The sequence below is a fragment of the Scyliorhinus torazame genome, chromosome 5 (assembly GCF_047496885.1).
Source record: "Scyliorhinus torazame isolate Kashiwa2021f chromosome 5, sScyTor2.1, whole genome shotgun sequence".
Lineage (NCBI taxonomy): Eukaryota > Metazoa > Chordata > Chondrichthyes > Carcharhiniformes > Scyliorhinidae > Scyliorhinus > Scyliorhinus torazame.
Window position 1 is genome coordinate 287,236,638 of NC_092711.1, and position 12,293 is coordinate 287,248,930.

Consider the following 12,293-nt stretch of genomic DNA (forward strand, 5'->3'; position numbering starts at 1 on the left):
ATGACGCGTGATGTTTTTTAAAATTTACTTTTTAAGGTTAAATCTAGGTTCTCTGGTCATCAATCTTTCTGCTGCTGTTTCTCTTTATTTTTTAAAAATAAATTTAGAGTACGCAATTCATTTTTTCCAATTAAGGGGCAATTTAGCGTGGCCAATCCACCTAGCCTGCACATGTGTTGTGGGGGCGAAACCCATGCAAACACGGGGAGAATGTGCAAACTCCACACGGACAGTGACCCAGAGCCGGGATCGAACCTGGGACCTCGGTGCTGTGAGGCTGCAGGGCTAACCCACTGTCCACCATGCTGCCCTGTTTCTCTTTATTTACCCCATCAAAACCCATCATGATTATGAGTACCTCTATTAAATCTATGCGCTTAAGAAAAACAACCTCTTGTTTCTAGTCTGCCCCAAATTACTAAGCTTCCATGGTTACATCTGAATAAATCCCTGCACCCTCTCCAAAGTATTAACATCCTTAAAGTTTGTTCTTGAAAATTGGAGACTAATAACTGATTTCACATATGTTCCTTGCTTTAATACTCTATAAAGCTTTTCATGCTCCTAAATGGGTTTCTCAACTTTCAGAACTTACAATGATAATATAATGATTTTGGTAAGTGTATACGAGTTAGTGGTGGAAATGCACAACATAAATATAAACTAGTTTTGGCTTTGAGGCATTGAAGTGAATGTAAGTAATTTGTCCGGCGTTGTGTGGTAACAAGTCCATCTGCGAACAGGAAGGGAATGTCAACCTATTTGGCTAATTGATCCTACACCATTACAATGTTAAAAGTGGACAATTAATACAAACTAATGTTGACTTACTTAGAAATGCTGACCCTCTTCTGTGGTGATGTGCATCAATGTAAATGCATGTAGGCGAGCTAGACACTAGAGGGAGCACCAGAAACATCTCACACCACTCGACCAATAGATCAGTTAGATAGGACACGACCAATGGACATTCACGATACACACAGGTGACACGACCACAAGAGGGCATTACACCAACCCATATATAAAGGACACCACACACATGATCTGCCTCTTTCCAGTGGAGACAGCCAGTGAGTAGAGAGACAGGGTTGTTTCAATATTACACCCACCACGTGGATTGCAGCAACTGGTTAGTCAGTCTGGGTAGCTATAGTAGAATTAGTAGCAGTGTCGGACCCGAGTAATAGAAGTGTAAATAGTTGAATAAACGTGTTGAAGTTATCTCCACGTCTGAACCTTCCTTTGTCAAGTGCATCACAAGGAAACCGCTTGTGTTACACCTAGAACATAACAAATCATCTTCCATCCCATCAAACCCTTTTAATGTAAATTGTACGTGAAGAGTGGAGCCTTGATCTACATTTCGATGACTAAGCATTTATGTTGAGGTAATACTGCAGCTCATAGTGTTGGGGGGGGGGGGGGGGGGGGGGACATGGTTGACTGTCAAAACATCAAGGCGAGACCTAGTTGTCATCCATGTAGTTTCTTTTGCTTTTCCCATCTTTTTTTCTTGCTGCCTTTCTAACCAAGCCCAATCAAATTTGGTGCAAATCCCAATTAAAAACACTTTGATTTTTGGAATTCTCAAAAAGACGGGCTGAAATACAGTATGACAGTACAGGTTACTTGGCAAAAGAAGCAACAGGAAACCACTTGACTCTTAGCAGTACTTAACAGACTAATGTCAATGTTTTGGGCTTCTGGAAATCTATTGCTGTTTAGATGCATTGTATATAGTTCACAGCAGATTTTTACTATACAATTTAGATGCTTTTAGAAGATCAAAAGGATAATACATAAAAAGCACTGTTTTAGGCTTCATATATAAAGCACTGTTTTAGGCTTGCTTTGCTATTCAGATAAACGGATAGCTGTAGGCCAAGACTAAAGAGATATAAGAATTCCAGACCCAGGTCTGGTGATAATTGTGACAGATTGAGGAAACAAGGTGACTCCAAATTTAAGGGTGAAAAATCAATTGTGAAAGACTAAAGCACAATCCAAATACTGCTATATTAAAAACAATGAGTTCTGCAGGAAATAAATAAATTCAATTATTAGTTGCATGCCCCTTTTACTAATATGGACTTGAATAGAGAACAAACTTGCCAAACAAAAAAACCCTACATCGCTTTTAAACAAACGTTTTTTGTACTGTTTTCAGAATATTTTGTTTATTGGCTGAATTGGTTTAATGTAGGACACAACACTAACCTGAGGCTGAAAAGCCACATGCTAATTATCCGACAAAAGTGAGTTCTGAAATGTTAATTGTGGATAAAGTATTTTTAATTAATCTAGCTAATTTCCAACCTTAGATTTGGGACTGAGCTACACATGTAGGTTGCTCAGAGTCCTGAATGTGATGACACCCTGCCCTGCATCCTCTTTTCATGTTTTACTTCCCGTTTCCAACTTCCCTTGCCAAATATCTTGAAGGCCTTGTTGCTTTGCAACTACACGCCTTTCCGTGACCTCTCTACTATTACTTGCTGTTCAGTACTCAAGGCCAGTTACTTAGTACTGAGATTATGCTGGTCAGTGACAAACAACATACTACGTAACGATGATTGGTAAAGGTTATTTCAAATAGATGCTACAATATACAAATACTTTTATTTATTCATGTACAAAGACCAAAGTATTTGTGTTCCAACACAATTCCATAATTTCATGCTGTGAAAAATCAACCTGGACTTGGCTTTTTTTTTTTGTAAGGCAAGAACAGGATTGTACTTGTTTTTAAGTTTCTAGAGAAAGATGGCTCTATTATTGTGCCTAATAAGAATGTAGTACCTCCAAGTGAAATAAGGCAACAATCAAATCAGGCTTCTGACTCCTGTTTACCAGACTGCGGGCATTACTGGATGTATGTGGACTCTGAATGAGGATAGCAATTGGTTTCACTAATGCTCAGACTTCATGACAAAATAGTTTGCTGACACTCATCGAGGCTTACACATAAATGGCCACGTGGAGAGAAACCGTGTATGCAATTGTAATCTGAATGTGTGAATGCCTTCAAGATAACAACAAAATAGGGTGAAGTTCAGTTGGGAATTAAAACTTGAGCAACAGATACTGAGGAATGTGGAGGTAGTATAAGAAGAGCCCAGTTTACACAATCTTTCCTTTTCGGAATCTTTCAAACGGAATTCATCGATATTGCAGAACATTCCTTTTCATGGTAAAATAGTGTCATTAATAGCACTGTGGCACAAATGTGGACAAACAATGAATAGATGACTGACCTGCAGGCTGCTGTGGAATAACATTGAAATCACGATTTACAAGGGAAAGATCTGTCTAAAGACAGGCAAGAATGGGCAATAATGGTTTTCATCTTTTAAAAAATATATTTTTATTAGTATTTTCCAGATTTTACAGAGTAACAGCACAAGTGTACCTGGCATTTACAAATAAAGTCCTTTCTTATTTACAGAGAAGTTCACACGTGCAACCCCCTCCCTCCTTCCCTTTCCTCTGTTGGTACTTTCCCACTTAGTGTTGACTCCTGCCCTGGGTGTCACATACTGCGCCCTACTTCTTTCAGTTGCGGTTTTTAGTTGTTGACGTCGGGGTGTGTGTGTGGGTGGGGTGGGGTCCTGGCGGGAGTACATCACATCTTTGAAGGGCCTTTTTTTTTCCAATTAAGGGGCAATTTAGCGTGGCCAATCCACCTAACCAGCACATCTTTGGGTTGTGGGGGTGAAACCCACGCCGACATGGGGAGAATGTGCAAACTCCACACGGACAGTGACCCAGGGCTGGGATTCGAACCCGGGTCTTCAGCGCCCCAGTCCCAGTGCTAACCACGGCGCCACATGCCGCCCTTTGAAGGGCCTTTTTAACTTCCTCCTCCAGACTGGTTGGATTCCACTTGTGGATCCGTGCCCAGTCAAGGGCTATCTGGATCCCCAGGTAGCGGAATTTGTTTTGGGCTAGTTTGAATGGTAGTCCCTCTAGCTCTGTGCTACTCCCGTTCGGGTTCACTGGGAATGTCTACCCTTGACAATGCCCACCTGGTCCTCTGCGACCACCTCCAGTACGCAGTTCTCCAGTTTCTTGCCCAGGTTGAGTTTGTAGCCTGAGATGGCTCCGAACTCTTCATGAAGTTTCATGATTGCTTTCAGGTTGTTCTGTGGGTCCGAGACGAGCAGGTCATCTGCATAGAGTGAAACTCTGTGCTCTTTGCCCCCTCTTTGGATGCCCTTCCAGTTTTTCATGTCTCGTAGAACAATCGGCAGGGGTTCCATTGCCAGGGTGAACAGGAGTGGGGAGAGTGGGCATCCCTGCCTTGTGCCTCGGTGTAGCTGGAAGTACTCCGAGCTGGTGGTGTTGGTCCGAAAACTTGCCTTGGGGGCATTGTACAGGAGTTTCACCCATGATGTGAACCCTATCCCGAGCCCGATACGCTCCAGTACCTCGAGGAGGTAGTTCCACTCGACTTTCTCGAAGGCCTTTTCTGCGTTCAGGGAGACCTCGGGTGTTCTCTCCCCGGATGGGGTCATTATTAAATTTCGCAACCGCCTGATGTTTGCAGTTAGCTGTCTACCCTTGACAATGCCCGTCTGGTCCTCTACGACCACCTCCATTACGCAGTTATCAAGTTACTTGGCCAGGACTTTCGCGAGTATCTTCGCGTCTACATTAAGCAGCAAATTGGATCTGTATGATCCGCATACCGTCGGATCTTTGTCTTTTTTGGGTATCAGCGATATCTTGGCCTGCGATAGCGTTGGAGGTAGGGTGCCCTGAAAACGAGTCTGCGAACATGTCCCATAGGTGTGGGGCTAGGGCTGGAGCAAATTTTTTATAGGTGTCCGCCAGGACTGCGTTCGGAGGAGGAGGAGCAGTCTCTGTCAGGGAGAGAACCTGAGAACATCTAAGACACTCAGAAGGTAAGTAAGTGATTTTTACTCATTTTTACTTTTATACCTTTTTCAAATTGTGTGTGTCGGGGGGGGGGGGGGAAACTGAAGTGACATCACAGAAAAGCTGTGGCCTGAGTGGCTGGTTGGGAATCTACACTAAATTAAAAAAATTAAGCATTGGTAACTAATTAAACATAATTACTTAATTATAATTTAGAGGGGTATCTAAGCCAGAGATCGGAGAGTACTATATTTAGCTTTCGCATTTCTATTAGAAATCTAGTGCAAGGAAACAGATAGTTAACAGTAACTTTGAAAACATTTTAAAAATATATTTAAATTTAAAAAAAAAACAATTTTAATTTTAATTAATTGACGCAATGTCAGTTAGAGGGGTGCAGTGCTCTGACTGTGAGATGTGGCAGGTCCGGGAGGCTTCCAGCATCCCAGATGGCTTCATCTGCAGAAAGTGCACCCAACTGGAGCTCCTCACAGACCGCATGGTTCGGTTGGAGCAGCAATTGGATGCACTCAGGAGCATGCAGGTGGCGGAAAGCGTCATAGATCGCAGTTATGTAAATGTGGTCACACCCAAGGTGCAGGCAGAGAAATGGGTGACTACCAGAAAGGGCAGGCAGTCAGTGCAGGAATCCCCTGTGGTTGTCCCCCTCTCGAACAGGTATACCCCTTTGGATACTGTCGGGGGGATAGCCTATCAGGGGAAAACAGCAGCAGCCAGAGCAGTGGCACCATGTCTGGCTCTGATGTTCAGAAGGGAGGGTCAAAGCGCAGAAGAGTAATAGTAATAGGGGACTCTATAGTCAGGGGCACAGATAGGCGCTTCTGTGGACGTGAAAGAGACTCCAGGATGGTATGTTGCCTCCCTGGTGCCAGGGTCCAGGATGTCTCCGAACGGGTAGAGGGCATCCTGAAGGGGGAGGGCAAACAGGCAGAGGTCGTTGTACATATTGGTACTAACGACACAAGCAGGAAGGGGCATGAGGTCCTGCAGCAGGAGTTCAGGGAGCTAGGCAGAAAGTTAAAAGACAGGACCTCGAGGGTTGTAATCTCGGGATTACTCCCTGTGCCACGTGCCAGTGAGGCTAGAAATAGGAAGATAGAGCAGCTAAACACGTGGCTAAACAGCTGGTGTAGGAGGGTGGGTTTCCGTTATCAGGACCACTGGGAGCTCTTCCGGGGCAGGTGTGACCTATATAAGAAGGACGGGTTGCATCTAAACCGGAGAGGCATAAATATCCTGGCCGCGAGGTTTGCTAGTGTCACTAGTATGGCAGGGGGGTGGGCACGGGAGCAATAGGTCAGAAGGTGAGAGCATTGAGGGAGAACTAGGGAATAGGGACAGTGGGGCTCTGAGGCAGAGCAGACAGGGAGAAGTTGCTGAACACAGCGGGTCTGGTGGCCTGAAGTGCATATATTTTAATGCAAGAAGTATTACGGGTAAGGCAGATGAACTTAGAGCTTGGATTAGTACTTGGAACTATGATGTTGTTGCCATTACAGAGACCTGGTTGAGGGAAGGGCAGGATTGGCAGCTAAACGTTCCAGTATTTAGATGTTTCAGGCGGGATAGAGGGGGATGTAAAAGGGGAGGCGGAGTTGCGCTACTGGTTGGGGAGAATATCACAGCTGTACTGCGGGAGTACACCTCAGAGGGCAGTGAGGCTATATGGGTAGAGATCAGGAATATGGGTAGAGATCAGGAATAAGAAGGGTGCAGTCACAATATTGGGGGTTTACTACAGGCCTCCCAACAGCCAGCGGGAGATAGAGGAGCAGATAGGTAGACAGATTTTGGAAAAGAGTAAAAACAACAGGGTTGTGGTGATGGGAGACTTCAACTTCCCCAATATTGACTGGGACTCACTTAGTGCCAGGGGCTTAGACGGGGCGGAGTTTGTAAGGAGCATCCAGGAGGGCTTCTTAAAACAATATGTAGACAGTCCAACTAGGGAAGGGGCGGTACTGGACCTGGTATTGGGGAATGAGCCCGGCCAGGTGGTAGATGTTTCAGTAGGGGAGCATTTCGTTAACAGTGACCACAATTCAGTAAGTTTTAAAGTACTGGTGGACAAGGATAAGAGTGGACCTAGGATGAATGTGCTAAATTGGGGGAAGGCTAATTATAACAATATTAGGCAGGAACTGAAGAACATAGATTGGGGGCGGATGTTTGAGGGTAAATCAACATCTGACATGTGGGAGGCTTTCAAGTGTCAGTTGAAAGGAATTCAGGACCGGCATGTTCCTGTGAGGAAGAAGGATAAATACGGCAATTTTCGGGAACCTTGGATAACGAGAGATATTGTAGGCCTCGTCAAAAAGAAAAAGGAGGCATTTTTCAGGGCTAAAAGGCTGGGAACAGACGAAGCCAGCGTGGAATATAAGGAAAGTAGGAAGGAACTTAAGCAAGGAGTCAGGAGGGCTAGAAGGGGTCACGAAAAGTCATTGGCAAATAGGGTTAAGGAAAATCCCAAGGCTTTTTACACATACATAAAAAGCAAGAGGGTAGCCAGGGAAAGGGTTGGCCCACTGAAGGATAGGCAAGGGAATCTATGTGTGGAGCCAGAGGAAATGGGCGAGGTACTAAATGAATACTTTGCATCAGTATTCACCAAAGAGAAGAAATTGGTAGATGTTGAGTCTGGAGAAGGGTGTGTAGATAGCCTGGGTCACATTGAGATCCATAAAGACGAGGTATTGGGTGTCTTAAAAAATATTAAGGTAGATAAGTCCCCAGGGCCTGATGGGATCTACCCCAGAATACTGAAGGAGGCTGGAGAGGAAATTGCTGAGGCCTTGACAGAAATCTTTGGATCCTCACTGTCTTCAGGGGATGTCCCGGAGGACTGGAGAATAGCCAATGTTGTTCCTCTGTTGAAGAAGGGTAGCAAGGGACTTCCGGATGCGGCGATGACCAGCTAGGTCGCACGTTTCGGCAGCTCCCGGTGGAACGGACTTTTGGGCTCTTGATAGGAGCCCCAACTGCAATTTTAACGGCAAAAAACACTGCTGTAATCCAGAAGGGAATCCCCCCTGGACACGGATGGAAAGTGGACGTATTGCGGGGATCCTCTAGAGCAGCGGCCAGGGAGGCAGGCACAAAGCAAGATGGCGTCGGAAGGAGGCAGTTTAACATGGGGCCCTGACCAACAAGAGTTCCTGCGGCGTTGCGTGGAAGAACTCAAAAAGGAGATGAAGAGCTGTTGGCCCCGATATTACAAGCGATTGAGGGGCTAAAGGAGGAGCAAAAGACCCAGGAACAGGAGCTTCGGGTCATGAAGGCAAAGGCTGCTGAGAATGAGGACGACATACAGGGCCTGGTGGTGAAAACGGAGATGCACGAGGCACAACACAAAAGGTGTGTGGAATGGCTGGAGGTGCTGGAGAATAATGCGAGGAGGAAGAATTTAAGGATTCTTGGTCTTCCCGAAGGTGTAGAAGGGGCGGACACCGGGGCATATGTGAGCACGATGCTGCACTCGTTAATGGGATCGTAGGCCCCGACGGGTCCGCTGGAGGTGGAGGGAGCCTATCGAGTTATGGCGCGAAGACTGAGGGCTGGAGAAATTCCTCGAGCCATAGTGGTGAGATTTGTCCGATATAAGGACAGAGAGATGGTCCTCAGATGGGCAAAGAAAACTCGGAGCAGTAGGTGAGAGAACGCGGTGATCCGCATATATCAAGATTGGAGTGCGGAGGTGGCGAGAAGGAGGGCAAGCTTTAATCGGGCCAAGGCAGTGCTGCACAAACGGAAGATTAAATTTAGAATGCTGCAACCGGCAAGACTGTGGGTCACAAATCAAGGGAAACACCACTACTTTGAAACGGCAGATGAGGCGTGGACATTTATTGTCGAGGAGAAACTGGAGTGAGCGGGCCATAAAAAGAACGCTTGGGACAAAGTGGGGGGGTGAATATGTGGGATGAAGGGGGGGAAAGAGGGAAGAGATGACTTCCCAAGTTGTTAATCCTGCGACCCTGTAACTTTTCCCTCTTCCCCATGTCGTGGGGGAGGGGGGGGGAGGGAGGATGAGGAGCTGAGGGCGCCGGCCATTGGGGGCGGGGCCAAAAGGGAAGTGCTGGCTTTGTTCCCGCGCTATGGTAATCACGGCGGGAACAGGGAAGCAGGAAGGAGGGGGCCTCGCACAGTGTGAGCCGAGGTCACGGGGGGAAGCCGAGGTCTGCCAGAGTTTGCTGACTTCTGGGAGCAACATGGAGGGTACAATTACGCTAGTTTGGGATCTAGCGGGGGGGGGGGGGGGGGGTTAACTGGGTTGCTGCTGCTGGGGAGAAGGGGGAGCTGGTATGGGGGGGGGGGTGGTCGGGGCGCCGCTTGGGGGAGATACGGCTACGTGGGAACCGGGTGGGGAGCTGGATTGAAAAAGGAGATGGCTAGTCGTCAAGGGGGGGGTAAAGAGCCCCCCAACCCGGTTGATCACGTGGAATGTGAGAGGGCTGAACGGACCGATTAAGAGGGCACGGGTACTCGCACACCTAAAGAAACTTAAGGCAGATGTGGTTATGCTTCAGGAGACGCATCTGAAGCTGATAGACCAGGTCAGACTACGCAAAGGATGGGTGGGGCAGGTGTTTCATTCGGGGCTAGACGCAAAAAACAGGGGGGTGGCCATACTAGTGGGGAAGAGGGTAGTGTTTGAGGCAAAGACTATAGTGGCGGATAGTGGGGGCAGATACGTGATGGTGAGTGGCAAATTGCAAGGGGAGGCGGTGGTATTAGTGAATGTGTATGCCCCGAACTGGGATGATGCCAACTTTATGAGGCGTATGTTAGGACGAATCCCGGACCTAGAAGTGGGGAAGTTGATAATGGGTGGAGATTTTAATATTGTGCTGGACCCAGGGCTGGACAGATCGAGGTCCAGGACCGGAAGGAGGCCGGCTGCAGCTAGGGTGCTTAAGGACTTTATGGAGCAGATGGGAGGAGTAGACCCCTGGAGATTTAGTAGACGTAGGAGTAAGGAGTTTTCGTTTTTCTCCTATGTCCACAAAGTTTATTCACGAATAGATTTTTTTGTTTTGGGAAGGGCACTGATCCCAAAGGTGACGGGGACGGAGTACACGGCTATAGCCATTTAGGATCATGCTCCACATTGGGTGGACCTGGAGATAGGGGAAGAAAAACAACAGCGCCCACCCTGGAGAATGGACATGGGATTATTGGCAGATGAGGGGGTGTGTTTAAGGGTGAGGGGGTGTGTTTAAGGGTGAGGGGGTGTATTGAAAGGTACTTGGAACTCAATGATAATGGGGAGGTACAGGTGGGAGTGGTCTGGGAGGCGCTGAAGGCAGTGGTTAGAGGGGAGCTGATATCTATCAGGGCACATAAAGGAAAGCAGGAGGGTAGGGAAAGGGAGCGCTTGTTGAAAGAACTTCTGAGGGTGGACAGACAATATGCGGAGGCACCGGAGGAGGGACTGTACAGGGAAAGGCAAAGGCTACATGTAGAATTTGACTTGTTGACTACGGGTAATGCAGAGGCACAATGGAGGAAGGCACAGGGTGTACAGTACGAATACGGGGAGAAGGCAAGCAGGTTGCTGGCCCACCAACTGAGGAAAAGGGGAGCAGCGAGGGAGATAGGGGGGGTGAGAGATGAGGAGGGAGAGATGGAGCGGGGAGCGGAGAGAGTGAATGGAGTGTTCAAGGCATTTTACGAAATATTATATGAAGCTCAGCCCCCGGATGGGAAGAAGAGAATGATGAGCTTTCTGGATCAGCTGGAATTTCCTAAGGTGGAGGAGCAGGAGAGGGTGGGACTGGGAGCACAGATTGAGACGGAGGAAGTGGTGAAAGGGATTGGGAGCATGCAGGCGGGGAAGGCCCCGGGAACAGACGGATTCCCAGTTGAATTCTATAGGAAATATATGGACTTGCTGGCCCCGCTACTGATGAGAACCTTTAATGAGGCGAGGGACAGGGGGCAGCTGCCCCCGACTATGTCAGAGGCAACGATATCGCTCCTCCTAAAGAAGGAAAAAGACCCGCTGAATGTGGACGCTAAGATTCTGGCCAAGGTAATAGCAATGAGGATAGAGGATTGTGTCCCGGGGGTGGTTCATGAGGACCAAACTGGGTTTGTGAAGGGGAGACAGCTGAATACAAATATACGGAGGCTGCTAGGGGTAATGATGATGCCCCCACCAGAGGGGGAAGCGGAGATAGTGGTGGCGATGGATGCCGAGAAAGCATTTGATAGAGTGGAGTGGGATTATTTGTGGGAGGTGCTGAGGAGATTTGGTTTTCGGGATGGGTATATCAGGTGGGTACAGTTGCTGTATAGGGCCCCGATGGCGAGCGTGGTCACGAATGGACGGGAGTCTGACTATTTTCGGCTCCATAGAGGGACGAGGCAGGGATGTCCTCTGTCCCCGTTATTGTTTGCACTGGCGATTGAACCCCTGGCCATAGCATTGAGGGGTTCCAGGAAGTGGAGGGGAGTACTGGGGGGGGGGAGAAGAACACCGGGTATCTCTGTATGCGGATGATTTGTTGCTATATGTGGCGGACCCGGCGGAGGGGATGCCAGAGATAATGCGGATACTTGGGGAGTTTGGGGATTTTTCAGGGTATAAACTGAACATGGGGAAAAGTGAGTTGTTTGTGGTGCATCCAGGGGAGCAGAGCAGAGAGATAGAGGATTTACCGTTGAGGAAGGTAACAAGGGACTTCCGGTACTTGGGGATCCAGATAGCCAAGAATTGGGGTACATTACACAGGCTTAATTTAACGCGGTTGGTGGAACAGATGGAGGAGGACTTCAAGAGATGGGACATGGTGTCCCTGTCATTGGCAGGTAGGGTGCAGGCGGTTAAAATGGTGGTCCTCCCGAGATTCCTTTTTGTGTTTCAGTGCCTCCCGGTGGTGATCACGAAGGCTTTTTTCAAAAGTATCGAGAAGAGTATTATGAGTTTTGTGTGGGCTGGGAAGACCCCGAGAGTGAGGAGGGGATTCTTGCAGTGTAGTAGGGACAGGGGGGGGGCTGGCACTACCGAGCCTAAGTGAGTACTACTGGGCTGCCAATGTTTCAATGGTGTGTAAGTGGATGGGAGAAGGGGAGGAAGCGGCGTGGAAGAGATTGGAGAGGGCGTCCTGCAGGGGGACTAGCCTACAAGCAATGGTGACGGCACCGTTGCCGTTCTCACCAAAGAAATACACCACAAGCCCGGTGGTGGTGGCTACATTGAAAATTTGGGGGCAGTGGAGACGGCATAGGGGAAGGACGGGAGCTTCGGTGCGGTCCCCGATAAGAAACAATCATAGGTTCGTTCCGGGGAGAATGGATGGGGGATTTGGAGCATGGCAAAGAGCTGGGGTAGTACAACTGAGAGATCTGTTTGTAGATGGGACGTTTGCGAGTCTGGGAGCGCTGAC